Raw genomic sequence first — 22,143 nt, 5'->3', positions numbered from 1 at the left:
CACCGCCCAGCAGGGGACGGCGCGCCGGGGGCTCTCAAGCCAGTCGGGGGCGCGTGCCCCACAGCGCCCCGTGAGCTCGCGTGGCTGTGCCCCTGGGCGGGAGGGGCGGGAGTGGAGCCACCGGGCTGGGGGCTAAGCCGCCGACGGCGCCCCCGGGCCCCCGGAGAACATTCTGCACTCCTCGTGTGTCCCCCGTCCCGCTGGAACCGCGGCCTCGGGCTCACCGCTCACCGCGTGCCGCGCGACCTCACCCTGTGCACCGTGACGCCGCCCCCTCAGCATCTCTCTCCGCCGGCTTCCCTTCCCGCGCAGGTAGCGGACTCGGGCGACAGCTCCACGGCGGGCTGGGCGGGCGGGAGTGCGCGTGCGCGGTGTGCGTGCACGCGCGCACGCGCGCGCCTGCGTCGCTCACCGCCTTTGCGTGCGTGTGCGTTCGTGGTGTGGGGACGGGCGCGTGCGCGTGTCGTGATGGCCGGCGCTGCTCTTCAGGGCCCCGGTGCCCCGTGGGCTAACCTCACGCACGCTTTGGAAACGCTGGATTGAACAAGTGGGACGGGATTCTGAATTGCAGGACTTCTCAGAGCCTTTAGCTGCTAATGTGCTCCGTGACTCTCACAGGACAATACCAGATACAACAGTTGCCAAAGTCTTTTGACCACAGGACCCCTTTTCGTTTCACGGCGTACCTTCACGTCGCCGCTCACGCGATATTCTTCGGGTAGAGTGTCGTCCGGATGGGAAGGCGCACCTGATTCCCCCTCGTTGGCCAGTTCTAAGGTAGCTTTGAGACCAGGAGGGTTAAGCAGGGACCCAGTATGGAGACCCCAATGCCCCTTGGGTTTGATGGCTCCCAAGAGGCTGGATTCTGAGCAGGACCCTGGAGAAGAGGAGGCCTTCCCCAAGCCGTGGCGGTAAGTCTGGACGACCTGACGCGCCTGTCCATGTCAGTGGCCGTGGCAGTGAGCGGTGTGGCCGCAGGAGCCGGGGCCGGGGATTGCGGGGGAGCCCAGAGGGCCACGCGCCCACCCTCCTCCTCCTCCTCCTCCTCCTCCTCCTCCTCCTCCTCCTCCTCCTCCGGCGGAGAGGTGAATGGGGCCAGAACGCAGAAAGAGAAGGGAAAACAGAAGTTTCCATTTGTACCGGATGGTTTTGTTTTTTTATCTGTTTGCAAATGTTCAGTGTAATGGTTTGAAACCCAGACGTGTAGCTGCCGCCGCCCACACACAGAGCTGCAGTGGCACTGAGCTTCAGCAGGCAAACCCTATCACCAGCGTCGGCCATTAAACCCGAACCCACACCAGGGCAGGCTGCACACCTACCCCCCGGTGTCCCTCTGCCACCCCCCCACCGCCCCGGCACCCCCGACACCCACCACCCTCCACACACACGATTTTTTTTTTTTTTTTTTTAAATTTCCAGCACTCGGTTTTCTCTAGAGAAGGCATAGAGAGAAGCAAGGCAGAGATGGGACGAGCAGGGAGAATACTCCTGCCTCATCGGAGCCACCGGTTTTCCGGAGAGCGCGGCAGCCCCCACCTGCCTGTGGACTGAGCACGTGAAGGTGAGAGAGGTCTTTGTGATTTCTTTATGCACCTGGAGGTCTGGGATGCAAGGCCAGATGAAGGGACCTTAATCCTTGAGCCTTGTCTGTTGCCTCCCGAGTGATTATATCAGGCAAGCATGATGGATGCTTCCTTCCAAACACACGTAGGTCTCTCTGACACAAGCCCCCAGTCAGGTCCCTGTGAGAGCTTTCGAACCAGGGGGCTTCTGGTTCCCCCCTCCTCCACTTTCCAGCACAGCCTCCCAAGCCTGAGCTGTGGAATAAGGTCTGAACCCGCCTTTGGCTTGACCTGTTGATTTCCACCTGAGGCTGCTAACCCTTCCTCCCCGAAGCGAGCGCTGACCCCGTTCTTTTGGGGCCGTATGGAATGGGGCTCCATGCAAGGGGCTTCGGGAAACCTGTTTCCCCGGTGGCCCCAAGCCCAGTCATCAGAAGCAATCAGACCCAGCTGTCCAGCTAATCTGTACGAAATAGGCTTCCTTCCCAGTAGAAATCAACAAAGTTTAAAATAGAAGGGACTGTAATCGGAAACAAAGCCATAGAGTTCTGTGTGTGATGCAACAGGGTAGAAACATCCGCATGGAAAATATTAAGGACAAATTACATAGCTCCCAGCCATGTGAGCCAGGAAAAGAGATGATTTCCTTGCTTATTAAGCATGTTTGTGGGCCGGAGGGTAGCCAAGTGGGGACATCTCTTCGGGAAGGTTTGAACCACACAACACGAAGGAGAGAAGTAGGAGAACAAGATGGAGGGAGAGAAAAGAGGCCATCATCTAACGTACACGTAGGAGAGAAACAGATGAAAAAACTCCGAATTCTGTGCAGTCAGGGGATGAATCAGTTGGAATAGGTCTATTTTTAGTTTTCAAGATCTGCTGTTACATTTTGCCTGGCATTAATTAGTGTCACAGGCATGTTTCACCCACTGGTTCCGAAGGGCCTTAGCATGTCATTCAAAGCGGGAGACGCCGGCCCTCGTGTATGGGCGCTCTCCGGTCCTACGAGTCTGTCTCTGACACACACGTGTCCAGAATGTTCTGCTCTCTGACCTTGCCCTCTCTGGGCGTATCCGTTAATCTCCTGGCTCCAGCCCTTGGAGGTCTGGCCACTGGCCAAGAGAGAGTTGTGATTTTGCCGTGCTTTGTTTTTCCAAAAGGAAAGGCCGTACGAGCTGAAATGGGGGGGGGGGGGGAGAAAAACGATGTTGGATCATAGCTTAGATAAACAAAACTGGCTTTGGAAGTAACTCTGCCACCCCAGAGAAGAAGAGCGAGGTCCCCGATCTCCAAACAAGGCTGATTTTGATAGAGCCCATTTCATGACCCAGGAACACCTCCCGATGTAGTTTAGACACAGTGTGATATTTTAGCAGGAACTAATTTTGGGTCTAGGTTGATCGCATGTTGGCACGGTCGCATGTGTGTGAAGCTAATTACCCTGAAAAAGCCTGTTGGTGTTTCAGAGCTGAGGCTGTAAACCTGACGAGCAGTTTAAATGTAGGACTTAGCATGGGCGTGGCACCTTGCTTTCTGAGGTGACAACAGGACAGCAGCCAGCTTGAGTCAGAGGCAAGAATGAGAGGTGGGAGGCCAAACGGTTGTGGAGCTGTGGGGACAACTGTTTCTGTATCTTTGCAACGATGATCCGGTCAATAGGAAAGTGGGAGTACGTCAGGGGCCCTGATCAGAAGAGACCCGCCTTCTCTTCTCTGACGTTATTCAGTCTGTTCTCCTGCTGTTCTAGAGTCAGACCGTGTCGCCAGCTGCTCATGGTTCAGTGCCACTTGTCAAGGCCTGTGTAGGTCTTCGTTTAGTTTACAGTTCACTTCTGGCTGGCCCATCCAAGACAGGCGCGTGGACGACCTCTTCCGAGCAGGCCGGGAGAGTTCCCAGGGCGTGGGGCTGGCCTCTGTGTCGAGTGGAGAAACAGAGCGTAGATGAGCACTGGCCAAGTCAGTTTTCAGTCCTGAAGAAGAGGTGCCAACTGAATTTCTGAAGTTGTTAAGAGCACGGGTCAGAGGGTATGAGGAAGCAGGGCACTGACCTTGGGTGTCATGCCCTGAGGCCCCACCCCTTCCATCCCTCCACCCAGACAGCTGATTCAAGGGTCTTGGGCCCCCCAGTCTCAGTTAAGTGCCTCGGCCCTCCTGACCACCCCATGCCCCTTGAATGCTGCTGGCCACATCCTTCACCAGGGCATCTCTGGCCTGGCATCCTGAGCAGGCACCGCTGGGTTATTCTGGGCTGGGGACACCTGTGTTCAGCCATGGCGAGAGGTCACGAAGGGGGAGGCAAAGAATCGTCTCTCTATTGGTAATAAGGATCTCTGGCCCCTTTCAGGCCAGCCGTGTCCGTGGCCATGGCTGTACAAGCTGAGGGCCATCTCTGCATATCAGATAAGGCAGGTGGCTTTCAGACTTTTGAGACCTGACTTGAGGATGCCATTAGAAATCAAAGGAAATCTTCCTCCGGTTCCCAAAGCCTATAGAGTTCTTTGATTGCTTTGTGATCTCTCTATGCGCGGGGAGGACCGATATATGAGATCAGATGAGATCTTAATCCTTGAACCCTGTCTCAGTGGTGATGAAAGTCCCAACTAGAGAAGGTCCTGTTCCTGCCTCGTGCTGTGTCGGGGAAAGGCTTTACCTGCGTTTCTCCCTTTCATCCTTGCAATGGGCCCGTGAGGCTGGTGTGCTCTCCCATCACTGCTTTAAGGAGGAGGAAACTGCAACGTTCCCCTTTTATTTTTAGTGTTTTTATCTTAAAAATATGAAAAACTTGCGTTGCACTCCATAGTGCATCCATCGATCATACTGTGAAGTCACACTCGCCGCTAAAAAAAAAAGAAATCTGGAAGGAAAATGGTCACTCCCAAGCGTGGCCCGTGTTCACCTGGAGGGCCAATTGGTGGTCCTTCTGTGGCCCTTCGCCCATTCCAGAAGAACACGTGTCCCGGCTGGACAAGCCCGAGCTGAGTCCACTGGAGGGTCAGCCTGCAGTGCCCCGGGTGCAGTGCTCTGTGCACATTTTGTGTTTGCGCCTTCCACGCTTGATGGTGACTCCCAGTCAGAGGTTGGACTCCCCGAGCCGTGTCCCTTCCCTGCCACGGCCAGCTCCCCCGCGTGAATAAGGAATTGGGCACGTTCTCACCCCTGTGCTCTGCAGAGGGTCCCAGGCGACTGGCGTGTGATGGGGAAGCTGGGCAAGGGGCTCGGGGGAGGAGGCTCTTACCCCGTGTGGGGCGGGGCTCTCCTGGGAGCCCCCAAAGGGAGAGCCTCCCTCCCCAGCGGCCCCTGCCCACAGGCCCTCCCTCTTCCTCCGCGACCTGCCACGGGCCTCACATCCTGAGAGGAACCCTAGAAACGGGCCCTGTTGATGCAAACACACGTACCCTTCGCCACAGGAAGCGTCGCCTCACGTTCGCAGCGACAACCACCGGGCTCCTCGCAGAAACCAAAGAGGAACAGATTTTAGATTTTTAACTAAGTTAGGAAACACACGTTCCTCCCTCCCTCCCTCAGCAATTTTTAGTTCACCTCACGTGTAACCTCTGCTCCCCTGTCCTACACTGGGAAGCCGGGCACTTAGGAAATCAGGTCCGTGTTCTCTGGGTGTAGGTGGAAGCTGTGAGAAAAGAGAGCGTTAGGAACAGTGGAAGCTGGTGGGCATCGAGTCCCGGGTGGGGTGGTCACATAAAACAACAGGATCCCCAGTTACAATGTGAATTCCGGGTATGCAGCCAGATAACGTTTTTGTCTTGCTTTTGGTATAAATGTGTCCTCAGTACTGCACGGGACATGCTCACACTAGTGTTTTATTCATCGTTTCTTTGAGGTTCAGATTTAACTTGGCACCCGCATTTGTATGTATTTGCTACATCTCGCGACCATAGCACAGGGGGCCCAGCATCCGAGACCCCGAAACTGCATCCGGGAAGAACGTGGGGCCCGCTTCTCCACCCAGACTTCCCCCCGGCCCTCCGATAATAGCGAGGCGGCCCGTCGCACTCTGGCAGGTGCTTGGCACCAGGCAGATGCCAACGTTTTCTGTGCGGGAAGGGCTCGTTGGGTGCGCCCGCTGGAGGGGTGCCGTTTTATCGGTCGTTCGTGGGGAGACACTGAGGCCCAGGGAGGCGGGTGTGACTTGCTGGGTGCTCAGAGTCAGCTCTTGGCCCGTCTCACCACGTAGTACTTTCTAGTAGTGGGTGGTAAGCAGCACGAATCACTGAGAGAAACCAGGCTTCAGAGGAGCAGTAATGACAGGTTAGCTTGGGAGTGCTCTGTGCAGAGATGGGAAGGCTGTGTCAATACATGCAAATTATATGCAAATACACTTGGCCCCCTCGCAGGCTCACCTACCCGATGGGACCCCCCCTGCCCCCCGCCAGCACAGCCCCTGCCACCCTGGGTTTCTGGCAGGGCAGGTGTACCCGGCTGAGCGCTGCTGGGCCCCCGGCGAGGTCCACGTCCCCGGGCGCACGTGGGCCGGGACAGGAGGCGTGTGTGTGTGCGTGAGCGAGTGCACACACGTGCTCTCTCTGTGCGGATGAAGACGCGAGGGGGCTGGCGTGGAGGTGGATGTGTGGGGCTGGAGGAGGCGTGTTGACATGTGCGTGACTTTGCCGCCTTGAGCTGTGCGCGCAGGCTGCGTGGCTTCCGTCTCCTGGGGTGACCTCTCCTGAGGCGGGAGGCAGCCCCTTTCTCTGGGCACCCTTGTGCTGAGATGGCCGGCACTGGATGCTACTGAGGACAGTGACTGCGACCGTCACGCGCCTGTGACGTCTGCCCGGAGGTCGGCCTATCCCGTGGCGAGCGCCTCGTACCTGATTCTGCCGAGTGCCTGTGTGATGATGATTGTCCCCGCTTGACAGGCAGGCGGATACACGGAGGCTTTGACAAGTAAGGTGGCTTGCCCACGACTGAGGAGACACCCGGCCGAGCTCACCCCCAGATGCCTCGGGCTCCCGCGGCCCGCCGCCCAGCCAGGTGCATCACGGCCCGCTGAATCAAAGACAGTATTCAGACCTTGATCCTGGGCACGGACTTTCTGAAGAGGGAGCGCCGTCTTGAAAAGTTCTGGGTGGGGGTTTGCGTCAGATGAACTGAGGTGGTCTGGGATTTGTATTCTCAGAGTTAAGACGGCTGGCCTCGGACATCGGGGGCGCTGGGAGGCGTTCTCTGAGACGGGGTCTGAGCACAGGGGCTGCTGACGGAGAGGGGGTCGCCCGTCTCTCTTGTTAGCTGAAGCAGGGAGCTCGGTGTCGTGACGACACGTGCTGGTGGGGCCGGTAGCCTGGGTCTGAATGGCGTCTTTGCTGGCGACTGGCCGAGTGGGTGGCTCCAAGCCGCCTCACCTGCGTGAACCTCCTTCTCCTCTTCTGTAAAGCGGGCGTGCGTAGTGACCACCTGCCCCCCGTCGTGGCTCGGAGGTGTGGCTGGCCTGTCCCCCCACCAGTGTTGGCTGTTATTAGTCTTTGCTGTGTGCTGGGGGCCGCAAGAGGTCCGGCGGTAGAAAATGTGGGACTCTGACCTTTGAAGGTCCCGGCGTCCAGAGAACCAAGCAACAGTAAGCTTTGGGAATGCCAGGCTGGAGGAGCAGGTGCGAGCAGGAGCACAGGGCTGGGGCGGCGGGGGGGGGGGGGTCCTGAGCTGTTCCGTTTGTGGGGAGGGCTCGTCCACTCTTTCACTCCTGCTGGGCGGCGGCCTCAGAGCTGGCGACAAGGTAGAAAGGTCCCCGGCCTGTGGGGTTTGCGTCACGAGCAGGCCATGACACCAGTAACGTTCTGTGACAACCGTGATGAGTCCGGAGGTCCGACTTGGCCTTAGAGCGGGCATCTCAGAAGGCTGCCCTGGGGGCTAGGGACGGGCTGACAGATGAAGGCCTCGCGGGGACGGTGAGGCAAGGGGGAAAGGAAGGAGTTCTGGCCATGGGGCCCGGTCCTGACTGGGCTGGAGTGTGAACTGTGGCGAGGCCAGTGCCGCTGGGACGCAGGAACAGGATGCGGGCTTTGGGGAGGGACTCCAGAGGTGACAGAGGCCGGGGCCCCGCGGGTCGTGCAGGCGGAGCAGATCACGGAGTTACGGGACCCCCAAGGGGTTGTCACCGGTGTGAGGTGCTGGGTGTAACCGTGTGTTTGGGGGCTGTCCCTCTGGCCGTGGAGTGGAGAGTGGGTCTGTGAGGGACAAGGGGGAAGGTTGGTACTGGCTTGTGCCAGCCGTGGCCCCGCGACCGGACCACAAATCCTTCCTGGCTGCCCTCGTCGTCCCCAACCTGCTTGGCGCCTGGAGTGGCGTCTGCACCGACCCCGTTCCTGAGGTCCCCCCTCCCCTGGCCTCCCCGCCACCTTCCTTGGGAGAACGCGTGCATCGGCTGCTGGCCCTCTGGCTCGGAGTTCTTCCCTGCCTCACCGTGTTCTGCACGGCCAGACCCGAGGGGAACAGGAAGGAGTCTGCAAGGTGTTCAGCGCGCTCAGCATCTGCTGGCTGCCTCTGGAGGAGGTCAGGGCCGCTTCCCGTTTGTCCTCAGGGGGCCAGGCGCATCTGCACGGGCTGGGCTTCCCGGGGAGGCCGCGAGGTGAAGAGCGTCACTGTGCCGAATGCTGTCCGGGCGGCTTGGGTCTCCCAGCTGCCGGGACCTGATTGGGAGGCTGGCGGGACATGCCTGCCTGTCCCCGTGGGGGGCAGGTCAGAGATGGGGTGTCCCCGCCGTGCTGAGCTGCCGAGGGACAGGGACTCTGCAGGCCAGACCAGCCTCACAGAGGGAACTACCGCCCCGTGGCTTCACGCTGCGGCAAACTCCCTTGAAAAAGCCACAGGTGACACTTGCCCTCCCAAGGTGGCCGAGGCCTTGTTCAGCAGTTACTTATGAAGCACCTACTTGGGGCTGGGCCCGGAAAGTTAGATTTGTGTCCATCTTTTCAAGGAGGGCATAGTGTAGTCAGAGAAAGTGTCATGTCCAGTGGTCCTTGGGGTATACTGTGCTGGGAGCCGGGGGCAGGAGGCAGGAGGTGGAAGCTGCCACGGGGCCCTGGAAGGGGAGGGGGTCCCCGCTGCCCGAGCGAGTTGGGTCATGCCTTGTGGAGGACACAGCATTTAAACAGCCCGGATCCATTTTTCCCCGCTCAGAGACAGGGAGGCGTGCACCCAGAGCTGGGCTTCTCCGAGGACGCGCCTCTGCGTGTTCACACGCGCGGCTAAATCCCGCGGAAGGCGTGTACGGCCCCTTTCGAACGGGCACCCGTGTGGTCTCGTCTCCGAGCAGCTTGACGAGTGCCAGGTTCAGGGCAGAAAACAGTAAGTGATTCGGTAGCACACGTCCTTTGCTAGGAGTTTTGTTTCGGCCCCTGGGGGGCCCGCATGCTCCACAGCAGCACATGTCAGATTTCTTCTTCTTCCATTCGCTCTCTCTCACGCGGTGTTTCCCTTCTCCAGACTCTGTGAAAAGTTCCTTCCTCTGTTCTGACCCTGCTGTTTCTCTCGGCTGCTCTCCCCGCCTTCACACCTCGTCTGATCTTTCTTACAATACAATTTCTCCTGTGGCCTAAAAAGCTCTGCATCGTCTGTTGTCTGCCCGCCCTCTGCCCTGTCATCCTGCTCTCTCCTCTTTGCTATTATTACTCCGTATGCCCTTGGCCTTCTGCCGGCCTTAACCTGCCAAAGGAGTGCTTGCCCCGGGGCCTTTGTACACAGTGCTCCCTCCGTCTGGAACCCGTCGCGCTCGTGTTTCGTCATAGCTGAATCTTTCTTCTATTTCAGGTCTCTTCCCAAGGATGCTCCCCCTTCCCTTTCTCTCACCCCTCATCAACCCATTCCATTTTTCTGTCTTCAACACACTTATTTTTCTCGGAAGTTACCCCACTCATTTGTGTGTTTTCTTAGTTATGATTCTCTCTCTCACTATGCTGTCGGCCTCACGAGGGCAGGGACCTTCTCTGTCTTCTTCTCCCGTGATCCTCTGACCTAGAACAGACTTTAGAACCTGGCTGGTACTCAAGAAATATTTGGTGAACGTGTACCTGTTGAATGCAAATCCCCAGACACCTGGGGGGGGGGGGGGCAATGTCTTCATTTTTCATTGCTCTTTTGGGCTAGTATCTGCCTGTTTGGAATTTACCCGTATTTTCTCCCCAGTTATCTTGATTATGCATCACAGGAAAGATGAAAGAGCATGTTAGTGAAGCCCAAACCCTCTTAAGGCAGCGGGAAGTGAATCGACTGCACGAAGCCAGGACACCTTTTAGCGGTCAGGAAAACAGGCAAGGCTGGGCACACGTGTGCATCGTGTGAGCGTGTGTCTGTGTCTACACACACGTGCAGGTTACACCAGGACAGAATTCGTGACAGCCAGAGCTCGGCATCACGGGTAGTGGCGTGGGCTCTGGCGAGAGGCGGGTTCTGGTCCCCCTTCTGTGATCTTTAAAACGAGGCGGGGGGCGCCTGGGTGGCGCAGTCGGTTAAGCGTCCGACTTCAGCCAGGTCACGATCTCGCGGTCCGGGAGTTCGAACCCCGCGTCGGGCTCTGGGCTGATGGCTCGGAGCCTGGAGCCTGTTTCCGATTCTGTGTCTCCCTCTCTCTCTGCCCCTCCCCCATTCATGCTCTGTTTCTCTCTGTCCCAAAAATAAATAAACGTTGAAAAAAAAAATTAAAAAAAAAATAAAACGAGGCGGGTGGCAGATCGGCTTTAGCTCGAGTACCGAATCTGGCTGGAGGTCCGGGCAAAGGGGCTTCTGATGCCTGGCTCTGTGGGGAAGAGCACCGTGACCAAGTAGCCATGGGTGTTGTCGGGGAGGGGATACGCCCCTGTACTTGGTGTTCCGGGGTCACGTGATCCCTGCAGTAGCTTTAAGTCTAAATTCCAGGAGCCCTCGTCCTTTGGGAATGGTGGGGGATGGGTTGGGGAACCTGAGCGAAGGGGCCAATTCTCCCACTTGGGAAGACTTTATCTTCAGAGCCTGGTCTTGAGAGATGTGCTACAGAAGCTCTCTCCTGGAAGGCAGCAAGTGATAGACAACCCCAGGAAGGTCTGGGTGAGTTGTGTGTTTCTTCTGGGGCTCAACCAAAGTCCCAGAAGTTCCCAGCACTTAAAGGCAGGTCCTGCTGGGAGCTGGAGGTCCCCGTGCCACTGGAAGCATGACATCAAGGTCATGCCGTCTCTTCCCTCTGGATGTGGACGGCACTCTGAACTCTGGCTTTGGAGGGAAATTGGGTGGCTTACAACTTGAGCTCTTCTTCCTTCCAAAAAGGCTTTGGGGGAACTTATGGTAAGAACACACCCGGGGGTAGAACAGTGGGAAGTAAAGCCAGAACGTGAGATCAGAGGCCACCGAGAGAAAGAAGAGAAAACCAAATCTCCAGGAAGGTCCAGGGCCTCTCAGGCCGGGACTTGGATTCGAGGAACAATCATCATGTGGTTTCATAAGGACAAAAGGATTCTTGGCTTGGAGAAGTAGCTGGCAGAGGCTGATATACAAATCTGTGTTTTAATCTGTTTATTGAAATGTTTAAACATATTGTTTTTGTAAATACATCCAGAAGACACTGATTAGCCAGTCTCCCAAGGGGTGGGGTGGAGTGGGGTGGCGTCTCAACCCTGCCATTTTGTTTCCCATCTGGACCAGTGAACTCTTCTCCTTAAAGAAAGAAAAATAAAACCCAGAGTCCTTACATAAGAAACTTTTGGGATTTGGGGGTGGGGGGGTGGGAAGAAACCAGTTTTTCTTGTTATCGCTGAAGTGTAAGGCTTTTTCTTTCTGCTGTAAAAACTTAATCCACAAAAACTGGGTGACGCCAACGAAATCACTTCAGGTGCTGGAAATGATTTCAGTTTCATGCTCTGTGATTACGAGTCTGATAGCCAGGTGCGCCTTCCTAAATAGGGATACAATTTGTAGGGAAACAAAACGCCCTGCCTTCCCCTCGCCCTTCGTCCGTCACTCAGGCAGCCAGGGGCGATGGTTTGCGGCAGGCAATTACCGCGGAGAACATCGGGTGTAATGGGCCCTGGGAGGCCTTGTACCTTTCCCCCCGACGCCGCAGTCGCCGGGGGCGAGGCGCGAGCCGGCTGCGTGGACCGTCTCCATCAGCGCGACGGGAGCTGTTCCGGGAAGGGGGGGCCCGTGTTCCCAAAGAGCCTTCGCCGCGCGGGGAGCGGCCGCTTTGGGGGAGAGCATCTTGCGAGTCAGAGGGACGTCATCTCAGTGAAGTGCTGGTGGTCTCTCTGGACGGAGCCTTTTAAAACATTGTAACGCTAGGGAGTTATCTTCACGGACGTCACAAACGTGTCTGAGGGCCGCGTCAGTTATTATTACCGTAATGGCGATAACACGGCTCGGGGGCACGGTACGTGGTGAAAGCAGGTGCCTCTGAAGACACGTGCTCTAACTACAAAGGTCGCGCGCGGCCTGGTGATGAGGGCCGCCGGGGACCGGCCCCTTCCCGTCACGGTGCCCCTGAAGGGAAGGGCGTTGGCCCCCGCCCCCCAGAAAGGCAGTCACGAAGTCTGGGCCGGGGCTGGGCTGGACCTCCCAGCCCAGCGCCCCTTCCACGATCCCACCGCGCCACTCTCAGCGGAAGGAAGGAAGGAGGTGGGGGAGAGCGACGCTCTCGGTGGGAATAAAGTTTCCATTTCAATTATTCAGCTGATCCTTGACCCCCATTACCATGGATAATCAAAAGCTGGCTGGATGCATCATATTTTAAATAAAAACATTGTTTAAGTGGCCCTGAGGACGTGCAGACAGATAATTGCATGGGGCACTCGTGCAATTACCCTTTCGGGGGGGGGGGGCGCTTTTCTCTCTGCACAGAAACGGGAACGGCGGCCCTTGGCTCGGGGTCACACATCTGTGGAGTGCTCCTCTCCGAAGGGGCTCGGCAGGCACACCTCGTTTCCCATCACACGGGCTGTGATTACAAACCTCTTCTGACAGCAGAGTGTGTGGGGGACGCTAAGGGGACCGGAACCCGGAGAGGAATAGGCTTAAATGCACACCCGAGTGCGCGTGTCCCCAAGGCACCGCGCTGCAAAGTCCCCAGAGCTGCCTCTGCTTGGAGGGTGGGCCTGCCCCCCCCCCCCCCCCAGGCTTTCCCTGTCAGGCAGGGTCCCCTGGTTTGTCTGTTTGTAAGCCTCCCGGCACACGGTCTGGGTTTGGCCTGGGGAGCCAGGGGTTTGATGGGGTTTATCGCTCCGCGGACGTGGACAGAGGGCTGATCCCGTGCCCGCATCACGCAGAGATGAAGTGTTTGAGACACGCGGGACGCCTGGCAGGAGAAGGGGTGCCCACACAGAACTGGGCGTGCGCTAGGAGGGTCCACCTCGGGAAGGGATGGCGTCCGTCTTGCTTGGCCTTGTTTGGCCTGGGTTCTTCGTGCATTGTGGTGAAACAAACATATCCACCCGTTCTCATTCATTTATTCAACACATACTCTTTGGGGACCATGGCGCTGTGCTCTAGACGCTGTTCCAGGTCCACTGAGTGCTTTGAAGAGCGCCACTGGAGTTGGGGCCGAGAAAGGCAGGTGGCGGGATGCGGGGACGGGGACAGCACCTGGGGACCAGCCTGGGAGAGATAGTCTGGCAGCCACTGTTGACTCATGAGGCAGCGAGAATTGCTTCTCTGCAAGGAGGCTGGGCCAGTCCCCAGAAAGTCTGGGGTGACAGGTGGCTGTGTGCAGAGTTGTAAGCGGGGGGCTGGCTGCAGCCTGTGACTCTCCCTTCCTCTTTCTGCCACGGGTCTGCACAGTCGGGGGGCCTGGGGAAGGTCCTGAGACCGAACCCCAAAGGCAGCGGACCGTTCTGTCCTTTCTGGCTGTGGCTTCTCAATAGGAACGTGTGTGTGTGTGACTCTTCACGCCTGTTGTCACCGGGATCCCTGGGATGTCTGAGGTTTTCTGGTTTTGCTGCCACTGCTGCTTGTAACTGCACAAGGTAGCTGTGTTGTAAAGATGAGGCACCGAGGACTGTGGTGTTGATCCTGGCGAGGGAGTGATAGATCTTTTTTTTGTTTCCCTGGGGGAAAAAAGAGGTTGGAGAAAGCAAGGTCACCATTCTTTGGAAATCACGTTTCTTTGTTTTGGGTGACTATTGCCAACGCTGAGCTCAGTGGTTATCGGTTGCACCTGCTCTGGAAGGTTGACCTACATACGTCATGGCTCTACGTTGAGGTGCAAGTCGCCTACCATGAAATCCGTCCTCCGAAAGTGGATGATGGAGTGGTTTTTCATATATTCACAGAGTTGTGCAGTCACCACTATGGTCTAGTTCCAGAAGATTTTCAGAACCCCCCAAATAAACTCTGTACCAATGAGCAGCCACCCCCCCTCCCCTAGCCCTTGGCAACCACAAATCCACTCTCTCTCTCTCTCCAGAGTTGCCTATTCTGGACATTTCCTATAAATGGAAGCCTACAACTTGTGGCCTTCTGTGTCTGGCTTCTCACCCTTAGCGTCGCATTTTCATGGGTCACCCACATGCTGGCGGGTCTCAGGGCTTCATTTCCTTTCTGTTGCCTAATGATATTCCTTTGGATGCATGCACCGCATTCTGTTTATCTGTTCCTCCTTGATGTGTTTACCTTCAATCAACTCCAAAGGTTTTTGTTGTTGTTGTTACTGTTTTTAAACAATGTTTGAGTTCTCGTATAGGAAGCTTCTTCCTTCGTGTATCTCAATGAAGTCTGCTCAGACTGTACCTTTGGAGGAAAAAGGCTCTATGTCCTCCTGGAGGATAAAGAGGTGGATTTGTTCTTGAGGATCTTCTTAGCCACACCTGGGGCCACGTCTGGCCCAGGCCCCTCATAGAATGGGGGTGGCAGCGGCCCAGGGAGCCACCTCAGCCTTTTCTGTTTCGGTCCCTCCTTTCCCACAGTGCCCAAGCTGCCGGGGCCCTCCCCACCGCAGGCGAGGCCCGTGTCTGCCGCTTGGGTGAGTGCTTGGGTGTGTCGTCGGCTCTGGCTGGCTTGTGTTCCCAGGATGACCCGCTCCGACTCGTCCACGGCTGCCGGGTTCCCTCCCCGGGGGGAAAAGGGCACTCACAGGTTGTCTGCCCCCAGCTTGCCTCCTGCTGCCCCTCTACCTGTCAAACTTATATACATCCTGCAATGCCCAGCTCATCTGTCATTTCCTCCAGGAAGCCTCCAGAAACCCTCTTCCTCGGGGCTCCAGCAAGGCTCTGTTTACGTGTGTGATGAGGCCAGGGGTGTTTCTTACAGTGTTTAATGACCGAGAAGTGCAAGTGCCAATAAATCAGAACGGATGGGGTCAGTGCTAGGAAGGTATTTACTCCTTGTTTGCTGGGTTGTGGAGATTTCCGGGGGTCCCAGAGGAGGGCAGGGGACACTGAAGTGTGGCCTCAGGCTGAGTTCCGTCTCGCTCGCGTGGACCACTTGCATCAGAGCTGGCTCTGCGTCGGTCACTTGCCCATTTTCACCTTCACATTTCCTGTGGCCTCTGGCATAGCCAGTGACGTGCCTGCTCATTGATGCTGGGCGGGGGGGGGGTAGGGGCGGGGAGTTGACACCCTGTGAATCTGCACAGTTTGGTTCTTCCAAAGCCTAGATCACTCAGCCAAATGAAACTCTCCCCCTTCCCAAACCGAACCTAGCTGAACATGACCAGCTAGATATTACTGATGGCAAAGTGGGCAAAGAAGCATCCTCTCTCCAGTGAAAAACTGGCAAAGCGATAGGAAACCAGCTTAAAGGTGTTAATATGCCCCCAGCCTGTATGGCCGTGTGGCATCTGGTCTGTCCTGTCTCTCCCCTCAATGCACGTCTTTCCAGTAGTGTGCCCCATTTTGCCTGTCAGGCTCCACCACTTAGACAAGTGTATTTTTCACTCTCCATCACCCTCACGTTTGCTCCTTCCAAAGTCGGGGGGAGAGAGGGGGGCTCACTGTGGGTGCACAACTTAAGGGGACCCAAAACGCAGCCATCAGGATCACAGTTCCTGCAGTATGTTAAAAATAAAGAAGAATGCAGTTGCACGTTGAACAAAATATCCAAGTTGTAAATAGAGACAGCATCACAGAGATCCTTGTGAGGTCTCCTGCCATCATCACCTGCAGTGGGAATGCTCGTTGTGGGCCCTGGGGACCCTCCAGGCGTGCACGGAGAGGCCCTGCAGATGCTCTTTCCAAGGCCGCGCCCAGGAAAAGGGCCACCCTGGCTCCATTTCTCCCCAGCCTGCCCAGAACGTGTGATGCAGTAGGCCGTGTACCTCCCTTTCTGGCACCCGTCTCTGTTTATGGGTTGTTAGATCAATAGTCGCAATTACTAGACGTGAGCTGAGGCTCTGTTTTTTCCACTATCTGTGTCTATCTCTTCCTGTTTTCTAAGGGCTGCCACCGTGACATTAAGTGATGTATAGAAAATAGTGTACTTCCTATTTCTGAGCCAGCCTGGGTTTCATCTCTGCTTGAGTCTCCTCCATGCTGCTCAAAATGGTACTTTTTCTCAGTTAAACACAGAGTTGATTCAAAGGCCAAGCAATGGGGGAGCCATCCTCTTTTGCTTTATTTTCTAAGACATAGGGAGCGTCTCTCTCTCCCTCTGTCCTTCGAGATGCTGCCTGCAGAGTGGGGACCGGTGGAAGATGTCTCAGACACCTTCTCAGCAAAGAGTCACAAACTCCCTACACGCAGTGGGAGGAAGGCGCGTGAACCCCTGGCTTCTTGGGGTGGCCAGCGCACGCGTCTTTTCTGGAACCATGGGTGTCTTCTTGGTTTCCGGCTAGGTCACTCGTGTTTGAGTCGGAGTATCGTTGGCCAAAGATCGTCACTCTTCGTAAAGGTATGTGACATGCCCTATGGGATAAGCATATAGAAAATGGAAGCTTAAAAAAAAAAAAAAAAACAACCAAAAAACCCAAACTTTTTTTTTTTTTTTTTTTTACCCTGTGTTCTTAATGACGTCTTTATCTTCAAGCACGCAGTTGAGAAGAAATACTACATAAAACTGGGTCTGACCCGGTTCAGTAATTCTCTTGTGTGCCTAACAGCACTGTTGCTATTTGTCAAAATATTTACTGCAGTTCATAATGGCTGTCAGAAACCAGGTCCACAGTCCATGTTCGATTAAACAAAAAAGGCAGACTAAACCTATAAGGCAATTTGTGGCTTTGTAAGAAGTTTTTCCCCATTGCTACATCTAATTAAAATGACGGTGTGAATGGTTTAGAAATACTAGCTATGTGAGCCCAAGAGTTTGAAAGACTGAGTGTACAGGACGCTATAAATACTTAGGTATTTGATACAGATCCTATTTATAGTGAGTCTACCGATCACCCAAGGGTAGCATTTTTCAGTGAGATTTACAAGGGACCATGGACCCTGGTCCACGTATTTAGACACATACTTGGCTTCCCAGTGTCCAAAATAGCTGAGAGCTGGAGGGTCTGTCAGATAAGGCATGGGACCGTGCTCTGAGAGGTAACGTGCTTCTCTGTTCCCGTAGCAAATCTTTCTGTAAGAATGAAACCAGAGATGTTATCGGCCAGAATGCAGCGAGGGGCAGGATGCAAGCTAGAAAAACGATAGTGTCGGCTGGCTGGGAAAAGCAGAATAAACGTCAGGGCCGGTTTAAAATAACATGCCTAATTCTCCTGCCCCAGAGATACGAGCAGGCATTTAGGGTCGCGAGGCTGATGTTAATTAGAGCGGGTGTTTGGTTCTGCAGCGATCTTGGGGGCTGGGGGGGAGATTCTGAGGAAGCCGAGGAGTGAAGGTGTGCTACCCCCATTGTACTTCTGCTGGGAAGTCAGGGGAGGGGCACAGTCCCGGAGGGGGAGGTCCGTGTGACCAGGGTCACCCAGAAGAGCCTAAATGATCACTGCCTGGTGGCCACTCCAAGAGCCGACTAGGTACCAGGCAGGGACCCTTCTCCTGGTAGAGGTCATACACGTGGACGCAGAGAACCAAGCTTGCGGAAGGGGGATGGGAGGTCTGTTTGATTAAGCGGGGGGGGGGGGGGGGGGGGACCTAACAGGCGGAGCACCTGCCGTGCACACACACATCACATCTACCGTGTTGTCTGATTTTCTGAAAAAGCGGACACGAGCCCCACTTCCGAGATCAGGAACGCTCGGCTTGGAGAGCATGGGTGGCTTATCAAAGTCACGGAGTTTGTGGGTCGCGGCCGCCTCAAAGGCATGCGCTGTGTCTGGACTCCGGGCATTCCGGCACTGACGCCGCCGCTCTGGACGTGGTGCCACAGCCGCGGCCGAGCTGCCCTGGGACGGCCGCATTTGGGGATTTCTGCAGAGCCCGCTTGGGGCGTCCCGAGGAAGCCTTGTCTCCGCTCTGGCTTGCAACCGAGGGAGGGGCTTTTGCAGATCTTCACTGCTCCAGCTGTAGTTTCGGGAGGACCACTTTGTGTTCAAAGCCACGGCGGAGCCTTTCCATCTCTGGTAGCGATGTACAATGTCCTTTGAATAGAAGGGCATGTAAAGAAAAGAGGTCGATACAAAGAAGCCCGTGTCAAGGAAGGTGCTGTGCGTTGAGTCCGTTTCTGCCAGGGGAGCCCTGTGGCGCTCCAAGCTGGGGACACGGTTTTAGGGAAACTACAGGTGCTGCGTTAAATACACTGACTCCCACACTGGAAAGGTGGTTCCTCTTTCAGTTCTCTTTTTATTTACTTACTTACTATTTCTTATTTTAATAAATTCGTCTTTGTTTTGAGGTCATTGTAGATTCTCATGCGGTTGTAAGAAATAATCCAGAAAGATCTCACATACCTTTACCCGCTTTCCCCTGATGGCGACATCTTGTAAATCACAGGTACCCCTTGTGGTCATGCTCACTTTTCTCCTGCCTTCCTCCTCTTCACTCCCCAGAACCATCAGCCTGGACTCCAGTTGTATCATTTATCAATTCAAGTGTGTTACCTGAGGGTGTTGTAGGTAAGCCAGTCTGACAATAAAGTATATTAAAAAAAAGGGGGGGATCACATGAATAGAGTCGCACGGTGTGTAGCCTTTAGGGATTGACTTTTTTCGCTCTGCGTAATTCTCTGCAGGGGTGTTCCAGTTGTTCTGTGTATCCATAGCTTGTCCCTTCTTACTGTGTTGAGTGGCCTACGATATGGATGCACCATAGTTGGTTTCAGGTCATCTGTTGAAGGGCATCTGGGCCGCTTCCCGTCGTTTTGCTCTTACAAAGAGAGCTGCTGTGAACACTCATGTACAGGCTTTTGTGTGGATATAACTTTTCATTTCTCTGGGATAAATGCCCAGGAGGTGTGGACTGAATGGTAGTTGCATGTTTAAATTTGTTTTTGTTTTTGTTTTTTTTTTGAAACCGCCAAACTCTTTTCCAGAATGGCTGTGCTACTCCTTGTTCACACGGCCACTGTATCCAGTAACTTCCACATCCTCGCCGACGTCGGATGTTGTCAGTACTTTTTGCCATCCCGATAGATGTGCAGTGATATGTCACTGTGTCACTGTGGTTTTAATTTGCATTTCTCTGATGGCTAAAGCTAATAATGTTGGATGTTTTTTCATGAGCTTGTGGGTGTGTAGGTACTGTTTTCACTGTCTTATCAGGAGGGACTTTCACAGAGCAAATATTTTTCATTTCGATGAGACCTGTTGATCAGTTTCCCTCCTACGGCTTGCGCCCTTGGTGCCGGGTCTGAAAACTCTTTCCTCTGCCCTCAATCCTGAAGATTTTTCTCCCCTGTGTTTTCCTAGAGCCCGATGGTTTTACATTTTACATTCAGGTCTGTTTCCCATTTTGAGTTAATATTTGCTGAAGCAAGGTATGAGGTCTAGGCTGACCTGTATTTTTTGTGCCCTGTGGGTATCAGTTGCCCCAGTGTCATTTGCTGAAAAGGTTACACACTCCTCACTAAATTGCCTTTGAACCTTTGTTCAAAATCAGTTGGGCATACACGTGTGGTTCTATTTCTGTTTTGTTTCTTTTTTTTTTAAGAAAATTCTGTTCTGTTGATCTGTGTGTCTGTTCCTCAGCTAATACGACACAGTCTTGATTACTGTGCTGTGTAATAGGTTTTCCAAGTCAGGTAGACTGATTTGATTCTTTCTATTTTATTATCCTTTTCCAAATACTGAGTTATTCCAGTTCTTTTACCCTTCAATGTAAATTTTTGAATAATCTATGCCCACACGAAGTTTTACTGGGATTTTGATAGGAACTGAGTTCAGCCTACGTAGTAGTCTGGAGAGAACGGACGTTCTTTACTAAGGTCAGTTTTCCGGTCCATGGACACAGTGTCTCTTTCTGTTTACGCTTTCTCACACTGAGTTCTTCATCAGTGTTTTACACTTTTTAGCATCTAGGGCCTGTACGAGCTTCATTAGATTAATACCTAAGTCTTCCCTTTTTCTTTGAGTGTTTATAAATGGCATTGTGTTCTAAGCTTTGCTTTCCAGTTGTTCGTTGCTAGTAATAAAACTGGAACTGACTTTTGTATGTTGAACTTGTATCGTGTGACTTTGATGAACTTATTTATTCTAGGAATTTTTTTTGTAGATTTCTTGGGGTTCTCTACATAGACAATCATGTCATCTGCAAAAAGGACAGTTTTATTCTTCTTTCCTACCCGTATGTCTTTCATTTCCTTTCTTGCTTTATCGCACTATCTGGAACTTCCAGAACTATGTTGAATAAGAGCGCGAAGGGAGACATCTTTCTCTTGTTCTTGATCTTCAGGAGGAAGTATTTCTTTTTTTTTTTTTTTTTTACCAGTAAGTGTAATATTGGCTGTAGATGTTTTGTAGATACTTTTCATCAAGTTGAGAAACTTGCCCCCTGTTTCTGTTTTCTGAGAGATTTTATCACAAGTAGGTTTTGACTTTTGTCAAAAGCTTTTCCTGCAGTACTTGGTACGGTCGTGTGATTTTTCTCCTTTATGCCGTTAATGCGGTGGATCACCCTGATCCATCGCTGGGCAACCCTTGGCCATGATATATGATTCTTCGCACATCGTAAATCTGTTTGCTAATATTTTTCTCCATCTGCATTCATGAGAGATTTTGCACCGTAGTTTTCTTTTTTGTACCATCTTTGGTCTTGGGGTCCGGATGATAGCCAGATTCGTGCAATTAATTAGGAAGCGTTCTCCCCTTTTCTGTTTTCTGGAAGAGGTTGTATAGAATTCGTGTGAATTCTTTTTTTAAACATTATGTAGAATTCTTCAGTGAAACCATCGGGGCCTGGAGACTTCTTTCCTTGGAGTTTTAAAATTACAAATTCAGGCTGCTTAATAGAGGGCTCTACAAATGAGCTGTTTCATAATTGGTGAATTGTGGTAGTTTGTGCTTTTTGAGGAATTTGTCCATTGTATCTAGGTTATCATGTTCATATGACTATCACATTTATTCACAGAATTCCCCTTTATCCATGTGATACCCACCGGGTCTGAAGTCCTATCCCTCCTAGTCTCCTGATACTGGTAATTCTTGCCTTCTCTTATTTTTCCTTTTTCAGTCTTTGTAGAGATTCTTTAAAAAAATTTTTTTTTAAAATGTTTATTTTTGAGAGAGAGAAAGAGAGAGAGCGTGCGCGAGCTGGGGAGGGGCAGAGTGGAGGAGACACAGAATCTGAAGCAGCCTCCAGGCTCTGAGCTGTCAGCACAGAGCCCGACATGGGGCTTGAACTCACAAACTGTGCGGTCATGACCTGAGCCAGAGTTGGACGCTCAGCCAACTGAGCCCCCCAGGCGCCCCAGGCTTTGTAGAGATTCTAAAGATCAATTTTATTGATCTGCTGAAAGCATACGCATTTCCATTCATTCCCTTTATTATTTTTCTCTTCCAACTTTATTTATTTCTTCAATTTTCCTTATCATTTCCTTCCTTCTGCCTTCTTTGGGTTTGTTATGCTTTTCTTTCACTAGCTTTTTGAGGTAGGAGTTTAAATTATTGCTTTGTGGTGCTCTCTCTTTTCTAACATAAGCCTTTAGTGCTCAACATTTCCCCCTCAGCCCTGTGTTAGCTGCATCCCACACATTCTGAGATGGCGTATTTTCGCTGCCATTCATTCGGTGTTTGTTGTTGTTGATGTTACCCTTGACACTTCCTCTTGGAACACGTGGGTTACTTTGTGGTATGCTGACTCGTTCCAAACGTTCGGAGATTTTCCTGTTATCTTTCTGTTGTTGGCTTCGAATTTGACTTTATTCTGAGCAGAGAACACACGCTGTATGATTTCAGTTGTTTCAATTTGCTAAGGTTTGTGTTACGGCCTGGGAGAGGACCTCTCTAGGAGCAGCATTCTGGGTCCCATCAGGAAGTAGAAATCACACAGTGGGTTAAACAAGAGAAGGTTAAGATGAGTACTAATAACTGTAGAGATGGCTGTAAGATGTAAGGAAACTTTATGGGGTACTTTAGGGTTGAGAGGAAGGACGGACTTGGAAGAGGTTCCTGCCTCATTGGAGAGGCTATAGCTTGGCTCTCAAGCTGCGGAGAAGCTGGCTGGCTTAGCCAGACCGGAGCTCGCCTGGAGTTGCTGGGTGAACCGTGGACCGCATTCTAGAGCGTAGGCGGTAAGCGGGTGATGGACAACAGGAGACTTGGGTGTACGTTGGGAATCTGGGCACCAGGGGGAATGGAGGCCTTT

General features: G+C 53.4%; 1 protein-coding gene across 2 annotated transcripts in view; it reads left to right on the top strand.

Moving 5' to 3' along the window:
- The first annotated feature begins 449 nt into the window (after positions 1–449).
- Positions 450–22,143, top strand: part of ZNF831 (zinc finger protein 831) — a 108,923-nt gene continuing 87,229 nt past the window's right edge. The window contains exons 1-2 of one of the 2 annotated variants that reach the window (XM_027046557.2): positions 450–911; positions 1,420–1,561. The gene's annotated coding sequence lies outside the window, so the exon portion shown is untranslated. Of the gene's footprint in view, positions 912–1,419; positions 1,562–15,549; positions 16,352–22,143 lie in introns of those variants that run through there. The other variant, XM_015066450.3, reaches the window with a different exon arrangement.

Source organism: Acinonyx jubatus, chromosome A3 (genome assembly GCF_027475565.1).
Source record: "Acinonyx jubatus isolate Ajub_Pintada_27869175 chromosome A3, VMU_Ajub_asm_v1.0, whole genome shotgun sequence".
Taxonomy (NCBI): domain Eukaryota; kingdom Metazoa; phylum Chordata; class Mammalia; order Carnivora; family Felidae; genus Acinonyx; species Acinonyx jubatus.
Note: the sequence above shows the minus strand (reverse complement) of the source record. Positions and strands in the feature narration are given on the sequence as shown.